Source organism: Ambystoma mexicanum, chromosome 6q (assembly GCF_040938575.1).
Source record: "Ambystoma mexicanum isolate Mex_15411 chromosome 6q, UKY_AmexF1_1, whole genome shotgun sequence".
NCBI lineage: Eukaryota > Metazoa > Chordata > Amphibia > Caudata > Ambystomatidae > Ambystoma > Ambystoma mexicanum.
The window spans coordinates 386913962-386930385 of NC_090937.1; positions in this window are offsets into that span (position 1 = coordinate 386913962).

Genomic DNA, 16424 nt, shown 5'->3' on the forward strand with positions numbered 1-16424 from the left:
ACCATTGCTGCTCAGGTGCTGCTTGTATACTTTGGTGCTACAGAAAGACAATGGGCCTCATTACACGGACGGCGGTAAGGGTTAACGGTCACCGTTAATTGTACCGGTGACCGTTAACCCTTACCGCCTTACTACGAGGTCCCTTTGCGGGTTGGAGACTTTAACGCCTGCTTTTTGCAGGCGTTAAAAACCAAGCCGCAAAGGGACCAGGGAGCTAATTACGGTACCGCAATTTGCGGTGCCGTAATTAGCACCTTCCCCATTCCCATTATGCCCCATGGGGCAAAAATGGGAATGGGGAAGGGCAATGGGGGAAGGGGGAATTACCGCCCCACCAACCTTGGAATAGGGCGGTAATTGCCCTTTCCTCCAAGGCGGTGCCGGTATTTTACCGGCATGGACCAAGGTGCTAATAGCACCTTGGTCCACCGCCGTCCGTGTAATGAGGCCCAATGTTCAGATGCAGCCCGAGCTGCCCCAAGCTGAGGAGGATCCGGGAGGTGCCAGAGTGGCTCTACAAACATCAATTATGGACCCATTGTAAGGGAGGAGGGCATTGAAATGACAGGGCCTCATTACAAGTCTGGCAGTCTGGACTGGACCGCCAGACTACGACAATGCTGTTAGGGGCCATGGATCCCCCGGCAGGTCTGACCTTTTGGGAATTATGCCCCCTACCGGTATTGTCTTCACAGAAGCACCGGCACCGTTCACAAGGTGCCACTGCTTCTGAGTCCCCATTTGCGTTGAATCCCATGGGACTCCACGGGAATGGGGACTAACAATTTCCGCCGCCTGACATCTCGGGCTGCTGTGATTTATATCCCGGTGGCATCGGGAATTCAGGTGGCGGAAAATGTATTACGGGGTCAGCGGCAACCTGCCGACCTCATAATGAGGCCCTTTGTCCGAGAGAGAATGACTCATTGCAATGGCACTCAATGAATGCTCTTGTGACTCAGCATGACAAAATATATTTCATTAAAATACATTATTGATATAGTTATGTCGGAGTGCCTGATATGTCCATAGATGTGTCTATATTTTTTTTATTTTTAAATGTTTGCCAAAAGGGCTTTGTTGTATATTTTGTACATTTCCTAGATTCATAATAATGCACTCGCAGGGCTCTGCAAACTTCAGTTCTACAAATGTTTTGCACTACACCTCCCATCAGCAATACACAGCAAAGTCAATGGTGAAAGATCACAGGATTTGTAGTCCATAAGATCTGGAGAGCTTCAGGTTGCAGGCACCTGCACTACAGCCCGTAAAGCACTGCAGGACGCAAAGAATGCACCTTTTTATGTTTCTGGCTCGCAGTGTCTCCCATCAGTGTTCCCATTGTGGGCAAGCCCTGCTGGGCCATTGTGCATGGTAGTTCTTTTCTTTTTTTAAAAATAGGGCTTCCATCTCAAAACGTATCCCTGCCTGCGTTGGTTGGGATGTGGTTGCCACTTCTAGTCTGTGTCCAAGGGCATTAAGCGATATTGGTCTGATTATTATAATGATGGAAGAAATTCAAAACATTGAGCCTCATTCCGAGTCTGGCGGTAACCCTGCCAGTGCTACCAGTGGATTGCCACCAGATTCGGATTAATTTACCGGTGCCTGACTTCCCAGTAACACCCGGAGATTCCAACACCGGTGGTCCGTGAAGTCAGGTGCCAGCAAATTGTAAGGTCCCATTCCCATACAGTCCTATGGGACTCTACTGGAAAGGGCACCACAGAAGCATTGGCCATTTGCTAACGGTGTCAGTGCTTCCGTGACAGTCTGCCTACTGTGGCCGATGTGTCTGGCAGGGTCAGACCTGTCAGGCACAGTGGCCCCGGCAGGCAGACTTGTACTTTGCCGGTCTGGAAACAACGGTGTTTCCCGGGCCGGCAAAGTTATAATGAGGCCCATTGTAATTGATGTATACACGTACTTGACAAACTGGCCTATGGAAAGTGATTGGATTCTGGCTCACACGGCAACGTCCATGCATATATTTGATCTTAATTCAGTTTCCTGTCACTTCTAGTTTTGACGCAGCGCTAGCTCTGGGCACCTGTGAGAGAAAAATGAAGGGTGTTGATAGTATCTGTGGACTTGGCAAATTATCTGCCATTTTTACAGGGATACATAGTCCCTATGTATAGTCTTCTGTGTTATCTAAGTTCTTGACACATTAAGGCAATTTAGAAAAGTATTTTTTAGCTACAAAAGCAGTGTCATGAAGGTCATGGAGTTATTGCAGTTAATTCAACCTCTCTCTGTTTTCTACATCTTTGTTGCATAAATGTAATACGGAACAGTCATTTCTGCCTGCAAAAGCGTCAGTCTAAAGGATAATGGGCCTCATCACGAGTTGGGCGGTATCCCAGCGGTAAATCTGCCAGAATACCGGCCAATGCAAATAGCATTAGCGCAACTGTGTCCAGCGCTATTAGCACCGGATCACAAGTTGCGGTGGCGGGATAAATCCCAATTTTTGTTGAGTCCATAGAACTCAATGGGGAATTTTGGGCAAAATTACTGCGGCAGTAATTGCACCGAAAATGGGCAGACATTTGGCGCATTTGCCTCTAACTCAACGCTGGAGGTGAATGCTCCGAGGTTCAGCCAAACTCAGGATTGGGTAGAGCAGTAATGTAGCGCTAATAGCATTACCGCCACATTTGTACCGCTCTGCCCGACTCCTGATGAGGCCCAAAGTGAGTGCAGATATTGAGCTGCTTAGAATGTACCGCTCTGCCCCACTCCTGATGATGCCCAAAGTGAGTGCAGATATTGAGCTGCTCCGAATGACTCATTAACTAAGTGTGCCCATCACCCACTTGATTTATAGGCAATTCAACCTCCCAGCACACAGTCCTGAATTAAATTGCATAGGGTGCCTCCTTGTGGACTAATATAACATGTGTCTCCAGAGTAACATACATGAACGAAGAGGAAACACAAGGGCGCTTATTTGCGATACCATGTAAACATGTGTCAGGTGCGATCAGTGCAACTTTAATTGTATTTCCAGCACTGGGCTTGAGGACCTGGCAACCTCTCACAGCAGCTGCATTTAGTTGGCATGCAGGCGGAGATGCGAGGGTGCTGGAGGCAGGGAGTTGCTGGGCTTGGAAAAGACTCGGGGCTGTGCTAATGTCGGAACTGTTGGGACTGGGGGCTAACTAACCTTTGGTTGGAGCTCCTGAGATTCTATCCGGGGCTACAACCAAAAGACCTGGGGCTATAGCCCCCTGAGTCCCCCCCCCCCACTAGCAACACCTCTGGCTGGTGCCATCCTGATGCCCATGCGTTAGGCGCGTAAAAGCGTCGCAGAATCCATAAGGAATCACGATAATGCCCGCTGCTATGCACGCACACGGCGGTCCGCACTGAGAAAGGTGTGATGCTCGGGGTGGGGAACACATCAAGGGAACATGGCATCACCCTTTTAAACCCAGTGCACAAAACAATCAAAACCTGCACGAAAAGGACACAAGACTCGTTAGCAGCCGGAGTCCCCCCTCTGAAAATTCACAAATGTGTTTGCATAATGTGAATCTAAATGCGCCTCGTTGTTTGTGTAGTGTTATTGTTTATTTGTAAGATGTAGCGTTCACCCCACCTAACTTCTTGGCGCTGTTAGCTGTTTGTTCTGTAAAGTATTTCTATCTTTCTTGTCTGCCAGAAGGGGATTCAGCGCCTCGAAACCCCGGGGCTGTGTGAGCTCTTTAAAAATGCAAATAAATATGTTAGAGGCGTCGGCAACCATTGGCTCTCCAGATGTTTTCGACTACAACTCCCCTCTGCCTTAGCCAGCATAGCCATTGGTGAGGGCTCATGGGAGTTGTAGTGGAAAAAATCTAGAGAGCCAGAGGGTGAAGCCCCATGTTAGATAGACAGGGCAAACTTACCTTGTACTGCATACAAACCTAATTATGCTTTCAAGTCCCGATAATGCGTGAAATATGTAACGTAAGTAAACAATACTCGAGTGGCAGAGCAATCTCGCTGCCGGATGCTTTATAGGCTATGTCATGTGGCATTTATAACACGCCTGTACACAGGTGTTTCTCGGCGCCATTAGAGACACAGTGATGCACGAGGTCCACGTGTTGGCGGGATCAGAGCGGGCACATGGTCAAGACAGAGGGCTGTGAAATGACGTCATTATGGTTTGGCAGTGAATTACAAATGGGGCGAGAGGATTCCATCCAGGTGGCTGGGGGCATTGCTACTTTCAAGACAAAGAGGTGGAGCTGGAGGACACAGTTGGGAGAAGGTATTCTGGTGGGGTGTTTTCATATGCAGGGAGAAGGGTGGGGAACATGGGAGGCGTATTTGTAGAGCGCATGTTCACCCCCAGAGAGGGCATCTTGGCGCTATTGACAGATAACAGATGTGTATTGTTACCCAACTCAATGGTACTCCTTTCATCGACCTCAAAAAGATGATGGGCTGAGTGGACTTGCCAGGATTCGAACCTGTGACCATGAGGTCAAACACAGGCCCCTGCAGTGGATTCATGAGTCTACTGACCCCGGTTATTCACAGAGACATCGAGTGGTGCGTGGGAGCGAAGAGTGCGTGCAAGGGAGTACTGGATGATAGATTCAGCAATGTAAAGAGGAGCTAGGCCGTGAACAGATGTAACAACTAGGAGACCAGGTTTGAAAAGTGATCCCTGGTGCACAGAGAGTCAGCCAGCATGGGCATGGTGAGAAGAGGTGGAAATGCACAGAGGGGTGGTACAGAGTGCACGATTTGTTAGGGGAGAAAAGGAGGAGAGTAGGAGTCCAAGAACATGGAAGGGTGCTTTGAAACAGTATTTTACTTGCTGTATAAGCACCTAAAAAGCAAATCATAAATAAATAAATGGGTGGCGCACCTGCCGTGGCAGCGGAGTTCATGGATCAGGAGGAGAGTTCCAGTCGAGTGGTAGGTGAGAGGGCGGCAGATATTTCTGATTTTAAGGCAGTCCAGGCTGGCAGCAGTGGAGGTGATGAGGCAGTTCAGTCTTAGTGATAAATGTCAGAGGACCCCAAGGTTGCAGGATTTTGGCAGTGGTGATAGGGGGTGGGTTGAAAGGAATAATGGAGAGAAGCAGAGGTGGGGTAGAAGAGCTTGGGGGTAGATCACTTTGAAGAGATTGAAGTGCAATCTGTTGTCAGATAGATGAGGGTCAGAGGGGAGAGGTCAGGGGCCAGTAGAAAAGGGGAAGTATATTTGAGTGTCATCGGCCAGCAGGCCTCAAGAGAAACAGAAGTAGCACATGGGTTTGCTAAGGAAGGTGGTAAAGAAGGCGGGGGTAGTGGGCTGAGGACAGGGCCTAGAGCATGGGTGCACAACATACTGCCCGCGGGCCAGTTGCGGCCCGCCATGCCCTTTTGACCGGCCCGCGAGGCACAAAGACTTTCCTAATGGAGGGCGGCCCGCGGCCACCCTCCATTAGGAAAGTCTTTGTTGTCTTCCGGGCCGGTGAAAATACTGCCACGTAATGCGTGTGTGCTGCACCAATGGAGGGCCAGCACTACGGCTGGCGTGGTCCATAAGGCTTGATGCCGGAAGGCATTTCAGCCTTGGAGCACGCCAGCCTTAGTACGATTCCAGCGTTCCAGTTTACCTGCCTTCCAGCACTTCTCCGGTAAGTGCTCTGTTTGTGTTTGTGTGTCGGGTTTGTTTTGCTTTATGTTTGTGTGTGTATGTCGCGGGGGGGGGGGGGTGTGTCGGATGTGTATGAATGTTTGTATTTGAATGTATTTTGTGTGTATGTTGAGATGCGGGGGAGGGGGGGTGTGTCGGATGTGTATGAATGTTTGTATTTGAATGTATTTTGTGTGTATGTAGAGATGCGGGGGTGGGGGGGTGTCGGATGTGTATGAATGTTTGTATTTGAATGTATTTTGTGTGTATGTTGAGATGTGGGGGAGGGGGGGTGTGTCGGATGTGTATGAATGTTTGTATTTGAATGTATTTTGTGTGTATGTTGAGATGCGGGGGTGGGGGGTGTGTCGGATGTGTATGAATGTTTGTATTTGAATGTATTTTATGTGTATGTTGAGATGTGGGGGGGTGTGTGAATGTTTGTATTTGAATGTATTTTATGTGTATGTTGAGATGTGGGGGGGTGTGTGAATGTTTGTATTTGAATGTATTTTGTGTGTATGTTGAGATGCGGGGGTGGGGGGGTGTCGGATGTGTGTCGGATGTGTATGAATGTTTTGATTTGAATGTTTTTTGTGTGCTGAGTTGGGGGGTGGGGGTTTGGGTCTGTATGGGTGCATGTTTGTGTGTGTGTGCTGAGTTGGGGGGGTGGGGGTTCGGGTCTGTATGGGTGCATGTTTGTGTGCTGGGGTGGGGGGTTCGGGTCTGTATGGGTGCATGTTTGTGTGTTCTGAGTTGGGGGGTGGGGGTTCGGGTCTGTATTGGTGCATGTTTGTGTGTGTGCTGAGTTGGGGGGTTTGGTTGGGGGTGAGGGGGGCATGGGGTGGGGGGTTTGGTTGGGGGTGAGGAGGCCATGGGGCATAGTGTTTGGTTGGGGGTGAGGGACATATGGGGCATAGTGTTTGGCTGGGGGTGAGGGGGCCATGGGGCATAGTGTTTGGTTGGGGGTGAGGGGGCCATGGGGCATAGTGTTTGGTTGGGGGTGAGGGGGCCATGGGGCATAGTGTTTGGTTGGGGGTGAGGGGGCCATGGGGCATAGTGTTTGGTTGGGGGTGAGGGGGCCATGGGGCATAGTGTTTGGTTGGGGGTGAGGGGGCCATGGGGCATAGTGTTTGGTTGGGGGTGAGGGGGCCATGGGGCATAGTGTTTGGTTGGGGGTGAGGGGGCCATGGGGCATAGTGTTTGGTTGGGTGTAAGGGGGCCATGGGGCATAGTGTTTGGTTGGGGGTAAGGGGGCAATGGGGCATAGTGTTTGTTGGGGGTAAGGGGGCCATGGGGCATAGTGTTTGGTTGGGGGTAAGTGGGCCCTGGGGCATAGTGTTTGGTTGGGGGTGAGGGGGCCATGGGGCATAGTGTTTGGTTGGGGATGAGGGGGCCATGGGGCATAGTGTTTGGTTGGGGGTGAGGGGGCCATGGGGCATAGTGTTTGGTTGGGGGTGAGGGACATGGGGCATAGTGTTTGGTTGGGGGTGAGGGGGCCATGGGGCATAGTGTTTGGTTGGGGGTGAGGGACATGGGGCATAGTGTTTGGTTGGGGGTGAGGGGGCCATGGGGCATAGTGTTTGGTTGGGGTTGAGGGACATGGGGCATAGTGTTTGGTTGGGGGGTGAGGGGGCCATGGGGCATAGTGTTTGGTTGGGGGTGAGGGACATGGGGCATAGTGTTTGGTTGGGGGTGAGGGGGCCATGGAGCATAGTGTTTGGTTGGGTGTAAGGGGGCCATGGGGCATAGTGTTTGGTTGGGGGTAAGGGGGCAATGGGGCATAGTGTTTGTTGGGGGTAAGGGGGCCATGGGGCATAGTGTTTGGTTGGGGGTAAGTGGGCCCTGGGGCATAGTGTTTGGTTGGGGGTGAGGGGGCCATGGGGCATGGTGTTTGGTTGGGGGTGAGGGGGCCATGGGGCATAGCGTTTGGTTGGGGGTGAGGGACATGGGGCATAGTGTTTGGTTGGGGGGGTGAGGGGGCCATGGGGCATAGTGTTTGGTTGGGGGGTGAGAGGGCCATGGGGCATAATGTTTGGTTGGGGTGAGGGGGCCATGGGGCATAGTGTTTGGTTGGGGTGAGGGGGCCATGGGGCATAATGTTTGGTTGGGGTGAGGGGGACATGGGGCATAGTGTATCTAGGGTCAATAAAATATATATAAGTTAATTAAACAGGCGAGATACAATAACTAAATAGAAATAAATTATAACAATGGAAAATGTGTAGTGCAAAATGTAAGTTTGAAATGCAAATAAAAATTGTTACCCCTCAAAAACATTCTTTTTCCATGTGTTTAGTACAAATTGGGCGTTTAAAAAGCCTCCTGCCACGCCCCACCTACTGCCCCGCCCACATTTACTTTTCGGCCCACTATAGCCCTCATGTAAGGTACTTTCGGCCCTCTGTCAAAATCAGTTGTGCACCCCTGGCCTAGAGGGTCTCCCACTGTGAGGTTGGTGGAATCAGAGGTATTAGAATACTGGCAGCTTCATATTGAGTCAATGGACCTGAGGCTACCCAAGGACGGGCAGTGCCCTGCATGCCGAGGAGAGGGTGGGAGGGGCGATTCTCCAGGATGAAGGCAGCAGAGAAATCAATAAAGATGAGCATGGGGAGAGTTTGGAGTGATCAGCAGTGGTTGGTTAGAAAAGTAATGACGTGAGTCAGTGATGTTCCAGTGGAGTGATGATGAAATCCAAATTAAAGGGGGTTACAATGATTGTTTGCCCATAGTTGGCAGAGGAGCCCATAGTTGCAGGATTACTGCTATTAGCAGAGGGCATTTTCAAGGTGGGTGCTCTGAGACTGGCAGGTTTAAGAAAGAGATCAAAGAGAGAGGAGAGGTGAGAGCAAGTAAGAGGTGCCAGTGTTTTTATTGTTTGGGGATGGTAAACTGAGGCACAAGAGCGGTTGGCATGCAAGACAATGGGTGCCAGTTTGGCAGATGAGGTGGGCGAGAAGGAGCCAAAGGAGGAAGGGATTGGATGAGAGGTGGAGCAGGGTAAGAGTTGGGATTTATAAGCGAGGGGTTGACGGCTAAAGTGCCACAGATCCGAGTGATCTTGGACGAGAAGTAGACAGTGACGTCACTAGCGGAAACGGAAAGGAAATGGAGAAAGCAAAGGGGCAGCATTGCATAGAAATGTAGTAAGCGTTTGCCGGCAGGGATAAGAGCAAGGCCGTAAGATTGGTGAAATAGCTGGAATTCGCTTTATTTAGGGCAGTGCACAGGGATGAAAGGACACACCTGTAGGATGACAGGGCTAAGGGGGAGTGGTCTTTGCCCCAGTGTTGCAGATGTAGATGCATGAAGGTTTTAAGTTGGTGAATCCTGGGGAGATCCAGGGTTGGGGGGAAGGGCTAGAAGGAGGAAGGATCAGGTCTAGGTAGAGGGGTTCAAAGGTAGAGCTGAGGGTTCAGCTGAAATGGGGGAAGGCTTGCTCGATGGAGGGGAATCGGGAGGCGCAGAAAGTGAGTCTCTGACTTTGGCAAGGAAGGGATCCAGGGTGCCAGGAGTACAATTTAATTTGGCTAATGGGCCTTTTGAGTAGTGGGTGTAATCGTTACCTCGAAGGATACAAAGCAATGGTCCCACTGAGGAGGATCTATGGAGTGGATAGAAGAGGGGAGGCTGAGGTTGGAAAGACGAGGTCAAGGGTGTGGTCGCAGGAAGGTGTTGATTGGCATTGGATGGCAGTCAAGAAAGGGTCAGAGGGCATTCAGATTGGTGGGAGGAGGAGATTTTGGGAATGTTTTGAGCTCTTAGGCGTGCAACAGGAGCCTCTTTTGGAATGGAGTCAAGGAGTAGGTCAAATTCACAGAATGATCTAAACGGACTAGGAGACCTATAGACACGGGGTACAGAAAAGGATGAGGAGGTTGGATGGAGGAAGAGAGGATGGGTTTGCCTTGTTGATTTGTTAATCATTGGCCTTAATCCTTTGCCATACTACTCCACCCAGGAAGAGTGGGAGACGTATGGGGGCGGGGGGCCATGTCGTGATTCAGGTCTCTGATAGAGCCATCACTGAAAGCTTGGTGGCCATCTTGAGTATGGGATGATGAGGGTGAACCAGGTGCACATACTAACAGGCGGGACCATTTGCCAACTGCCCTTTGCTTGGCTGCTCCATGGGAGAGAATACGTTGAAGGGGCCCATGTCATGTGGCGTGGCCAGAACCCAATATTCCTCACACTGCTTCGTCCCTTGCGTCTTCTGAGGCACACTCATTATATCGAATAGACCAGACGAGCAGAGGGCGACAGACGTGCGGTTCAAGCTGATCTGATATTCAAAAAGGTTATGCAGCAGAATTGTTACAGGAGTGCAGTGTTCCGGGCGTGGATTAGCAAGCTGCAGTCATGCTTGCTGGAGACAGTGGCCTTGAAGTGAATGAGCACCTTTGGATCTCTGGTTGCTCAAAGGAGGTGCAGGTGGTGCTGCGGGACTGATTCCCCTTCACACGAGAGGGCCACCGCGCACTGTAGGGCAGATACAGCAGATTGAATGGGTTGAGCGGGCAGAGGGTGAGGTAAGCACCAATTGGTTTGAGTGGATTTTCAGAAATGAATGCCCCTGAAGTACTGCAGGAGCTTGTCGCTATGCGTACAGAAGGGTGCGTTACTTTGGTGCATGGTGAATAGTGGGCGTTGAGTGAATGAGCACCAAGCACACTCCGGCTAGTCAATGAACACATCGTACCTTATGAGTGCCAATCTTTGGCAGCTTCTTGCAGCTGTGTTTTTTGTGGTTAAAAATAGAGTGAGAGCCACATTGATAGGGGTACCTCCAAAGTGGGGTCTGATCTGATATTTGGAAACATATTGTCATCTCTTGTGTCTTGCAGGAATGCAGTCATCACACTGAAGGCGCATTGTCGGCACAAGGGAGATGAGAAGGAAATGGCTCTGTGGGTATGTTTAAATTCTGACAGATCTTGCCTTTGGACTAGAGGACAGATCTTGCCTTTGGACAACTGCTTTTTTTTTCTTTTCTTTTTTTTCTTATTAATGTGTGTGCATACAGTAATGGTGAGCACAGAAGAAACCAATGTGTTTTCATCTGATGGTGACCCTTTCCAGGAACATATTTTGTCAAAAAAACTGTTTATTTTTTAAATTGTACAATGATCATTTCTAATTATTGCTTCCAGTATATTTCGTAGTCATAAAAAGAATGTAACACTTCTCTTACTGAGCAAAGCCTAAAATAGTTTTCCGTTTTTTTCTGGTAGAAGGTTTTCATGCAAAGATTGACGGTTTGGTAGACTCCTATTTTAATAATAATAATAATAATAATAATAATTTTGCATAGCGCTATGAACCCTCAGGCATCTGAGTGCTGCTTATTATTTCCCACAGTGTGTGGTGCTCATTTATCGACCTCGGAAAGATGAAAGGTTGAGTTTGGCCCTATCAGGTTTCGAACCTGCGTCCGTAGGCTGTGCGCAGATGTGAAAGCGAGCACTCTACTTGCTGTGCTTTCTGACTGCCATTTTACTCTTTGAAATACTATTATGAGAAAGGGGAAGGGGACAAATAAAACCAATAAAGATTCCTGGCTGCTTTACATAAATACAAAGAGCATTTTGGGAACATAAGAATGACTGCAGATTTATATTTGGCAAATAGATTTCTGATATATCTTTGTTGGATGATGATTGGAACATTGTAGCTATCCAGACCTAAGGAGGAAAAACTCAAAATCTAAGGTCAAGAGAATGGTACTGGATTACTAATTACAAACTCAGTCCATGGTGTCTTGAACGATTGAGGTGCGTTAATACAGCATGCTTAATCCTTTTTCGTACATTTAATGGGGTCCCTGTATTGGTCAATTTGTTCATAAAGTCTGCTTGCATGTGTGTCTCTTCGCTATCAGCAGGAATCCATGCATCAATCACCCACAATTGTATTGTGCCTCTATGAGGAAGGGAAAGGATATTACCTTCACCATTTCCTTTTTACCATTGCTAGATCTTACACATGCATGCTGCTGCCATTGAAAATGAATATTGTCAATCTGGTTTACAATGGGACTCCATTTCCCATATTCCCCAGGCCTCTACTCGTCAGCCTTTGTGTCCTAGCCAAATAAGAAGTAGTCCTATTTTTATGTTTGTAGCCGTCCCGGTTTTTTTATTTTGAATATCCAGTGGCCAGTTTGAATTCGATGGAAGCTCGAGGACTGACTTACGAATACACAGGAATACACTGCCCTCTAGTGGTAATACATTTGTTACTCAACCAACCAAGTAATAAAGGCAATTAGTTTAAATGTCACCGTAATATTAAGCACACATGGGCGTTGGAGGAGTTGCCCATTTAGAAATATTTTAGTCAGTGTAATGTGCGGTATATGTTTTTTCATAAAAACTCTGAAGTAGTAACATTTTATTTAGAGGTTAATCCATTCGACTGAAAGTATCTATGGTGAAGAGCAGTGGTAGAAGTGTACCAAAAATAGTGGAACTGTGACCATGGTGGGGGACAGGATAGGCAGGAGGGGGGTGAACATGCAACACATTTTTTAAGAGTTGCAGCCATGCGGGTTCACAGCCAATTGAGTGGGAACCGATTTCAGTTTAGCTGTAACTGCTATTGGGTGGCAAAGGGAGAAGTGTGCTTTAACTTCTCAAAGACTCAAAGAACATCTCTGGTATGGGGACTATGGTTGCAAAAAGAAGCAGAACTGTTCACAGTAAAAAAAATAAAAGTAGTGGAACTCCGCTCCTGACCGTTCCCGCTGACTTTGACCACTGGTGAAGGGTATAGAAGTTCTGCCCGTTTTGTTGTGTGGAATTAATTTAGTGACCTCAGAACCTGCTGTAAGTAATTGGATGCATTTTATCATGTATTTTTTCATCGAGCAATTAGTTGCATACTCTCCGTTTGCTGATTGTAAATTGGTCCTTATATGTTGAAATCAAGGGGTATGATGAGTCTGCACAAATACTTCCCCCCTGAAGAAAATGTGAAGAGGGGAGTTTCTATCTGTCCACCCGCTGAAACATGTGCAGGTGTCACGGATGGAGACATCACTTGCAATCATTAATTGATGCGAAACCGTGCATGGCTGCTGAAAACAGTGTATAGCATATTTGGTTTAGTTTGAATCTATTTAAATGAATTCAAAATTGTTAAAACTAAGAGTTTGAGGATACTTTTGTATATCCCCCTCCAAGATATGCAAAACCCTGCACACTGCTTAGAGCCTGTAGGCATCCCCTTCAGTGTAATGGTGACATTCCCGCAAGACACATGCAGTGACAGTGTATTGCTCTAAATACCAGGCCAGTCCCCACCTTAAGGGAAGCCTCTGTTGCTGCCATTCTTACTTTGAGCACAAAAAAACACAGTATCCTCCGCCTCCGTTCACCGATATCTATTCCTTTTCTCTGGTTGCATTGCTGTCAACAATGGCTGGGGTACTGCTAGCAGATACACCCCTGCCAATTGCACTCCTCCCCACATAGAGTGAGGCAGAGAGACAGAAAAAGAGATCAAAGAGAAAAAGAGAGAGAGAGTGCACTAGATCACCGTATGATACGTCAGGTACAACCAGAAGTATTAAGGCGCTTTTTTGGTGGGACTGCTGGTCATTGCTAGTGTTCACCTGATGCTGGAGGAGTAGGGTTGCCAAGCACCTGGATGTCGGCCGCACCTGAGGTTTTCCCAGTGTTCTGTCCATGTGCCCAGATTTCTCCTCTGTAGTCCATGTTTTAATGCAGTACTGAAGACAGAGATCTAAACATCTCCAGCTTCTACCCGTACCCCCAAGAGACAAACCCGTGCTACGTGGGCCTGATTGAGGTCTGTTCTTTTCTTCCCACCTTGATCCCACAGCTGTGAAACACTTGCACTTTCTACATAGAGGGGGAGGGGCAGACCCTTAACAAAGACAGTAGAACCTAGTACAAATTAGGAACTCATCATTAATTTACAAAGGGGGAAACTTGGCACCTTAATATAGCATTAAGCCACCCTTTCCGGTGTGGGCTCCGGTGGTAATGGTCCACTACCTTTGCTCAGGGCCTTGGTGAGGGCTTAGGGCCATTACTGCCTAAGCTCGGCTCGGAGAGCAGGGCTTAATGGGATTGGCACCTAGTTCATTGCACGGGGGGCGAAAAGTGTTTTTTATGAAAAAGATGTTCCTTTGATAAATGAGCATGTGCAATTTGGTACCCATTCATCAAAGAACCGGAAAGGAGACATTGGGGTCATTACATGTCAGCCGGTCTGGCATTAAGGTGCCAGTAACAACGTTACGAGCACCTTTTCTGGACCGGCTCACTCCATGTTTGCCGGTAAAAGCTGTGAACTACTGACAGGCCTTACCTGCGAGTTGTTCAGGCCCCTACCGGCAGATCATTCACTGAAGGACCGGCACCGTTAACAACAGTGCCCGTGCTTCAGTGGTTCCCATCCCCGGAAATGGGAATTTAGCGTTCCGCTGCCACCCGTAATATGCTAGTAATACCGGGATATCGGGCAGCGGAAAGGTAAGTCGAGGTTGCCAGTAATGGCGGCTTACCAGCAACCTTGTAACGAGGGCCATCGTCTCGTCTCTGTTCTGTTTCCATAGCGGCCAGGAACAAGACAGAGCACAGTGTGGGAGCAAGGGATACAGCAGCACAGATAAGGAAGGGAAATGGATGGGGGATGGCGGGGAGGTGGTTGTGGTGAGCACGTAAGTGGGGCCTTGCAGTTGCGGTGGGAAAATTGAAAATGCCGGCTGGGCGAGTGGCATGGGAGACAGCCAAGGAGGAATGGAAAGCTGGCTTATTCTGTTGTTTCCATGTCATTTCATCGCGGGATGCTTTTTCGCAGGTTTTTTTACTGCAAATTTTTTAATGAAAAAAACCATCAAATTTTTTTAAAATTTATTTTTGGGAGGGTTCCAAGCCCCCACTGCCTTTCAGTTATCTATTCCCGAACACCAACATCCCATATATTTATAATTTTCTAATCCCCCCCCAAAAAATGTCGATGTTTTTTTTCATTAAAAAATGGGTGGTAAAAAACCCTGCTAAAAAATGTCCCGCGATGAAAGGACGTTGTACCATTCAGTCGGTGCAAGCCCATGTTCCTCGCCTCCTGATTGGCCTGTGCCACTCCAATGGTGCAAGTAGAGTATTAGCAGTTCTTGTTCCAATGCAACCAAATCAAATAGGTATCTAAAAAGGGCAACCCAATATGCTTTCTCTATCTTTAGATGTGTTATGCTGTTAATACATATCACTAAATGGGAAGTTTGGCCAGTTTCATAGCCAAGGAATGTATTTTTGTAAGGTAGACTTTTCTCCTTTGTTTTTATGGATAAGTAACCGACAGCAGCTAATAACAGCACTTACTAATTCATGAATAGCTACGTCTGTGTTAATGATAATGTTCTCATTCATTTGGTGCTGGCCCCGTTCCTAGCTTCTTTATTGGGTGGTCGTGCCAATCTTGAATACATTTGCACTCTCATGTAGATTATTTTGTATGCAGTAGAGGCATGTGCGTAGTCGAATGGGGCAGGACTGTTCCAATTTTGCGACAATACATATTTCTTAAAATGAAAGACCACCTTTTTAAGGGTACACTGGTCAAATGTGCAGTACTTGCCCTAAAAGGTGCAGTGTTTGATTTTGGCCATTGGCTGATTATGAGTGATTGGCAGATGATTAAAGTACCATTACTTGAGACGTTAAGTGCATAGAACGTGCATTCATGCACAGTGCTGTCAAGCTTGTCCAGGTCCCGCAATGCAGGTCTTGTTTGTATTCTTTGCATTCTGGGGCATTTAGTTTTGCCTTTCCTATTTTAAATGCATAACTACAATTCTCAGAATGCAAAGCAAACTCTAGAACTCAATGACCTCCTGACGCATATGACACGGGAAGCTTGAGTGCTCTGCATATGGAGGTCTGAATGTGTCGTTTTAAGGTCTATCAACAGCGAGGACGCCTTACAGCAGCAACTGTGAAAATTTAGCAGGCCTTTCATTTTCCTTCAACTGCATTGTTTTTATTACTGATTTAAGCAGTAAACCTGTTCTAGCGGTAGGATACAACATTCTCCATGTTCTGGGTCACGCAGAGGCCTCTGAGATAGAACCATGACAGGCTGGTCTAGCTCAACAAGTGCATTTATTTTGCACTTTTTTCTTCTGGGGATTGTAGTCATTCTTTTATATGAACATTCATAACTACAAGTCATCCAGTGCAAAGAACAAAACACCAAAGGGCTTCCATGGTGACAAATGCAATTTCAGAGCTCTGGGCATTGGCCTGATAATTGGGTGTTGTTAACAATGGTTCTATGTGATCTACTCGAAAACATTTCAGCAAATTCTTGTTTTTAATTGATAGATTTTACCGCAAATATATGCAAGAGGAGACCACCCCCCTCAGACACCTCCTCCCACACATATATTTGGGGCAAAATCTGATAAAAAAACTTTGATGAATTCTACTTCGATGAAATCTCCTGCAGCAAAATCTCTCTATACCGTTAACAATTACGTCCAACATAACTTTAGACTACACCATTCTATGTTATTTTATGTTAATGAGCCTGTACAACAAGAGTTAATGCCTTAACTCATTTCAGGACTGAATATTACAACTGAGTAAACCAAACCAACCAGACTTTGCTAGGCGTTAGCTATCATTATGTGGGAGAAAGGGCGTGACAAAGGGTTGGGTCCATTTAATCTGCCTGCGGGTGGGGCTTCCAGGCCAGTGTTACATCAATGAAAGGACCAGCATTCAGTGCTTTGAAACTACTATGGTGGTGATCCTGAGGAGGTG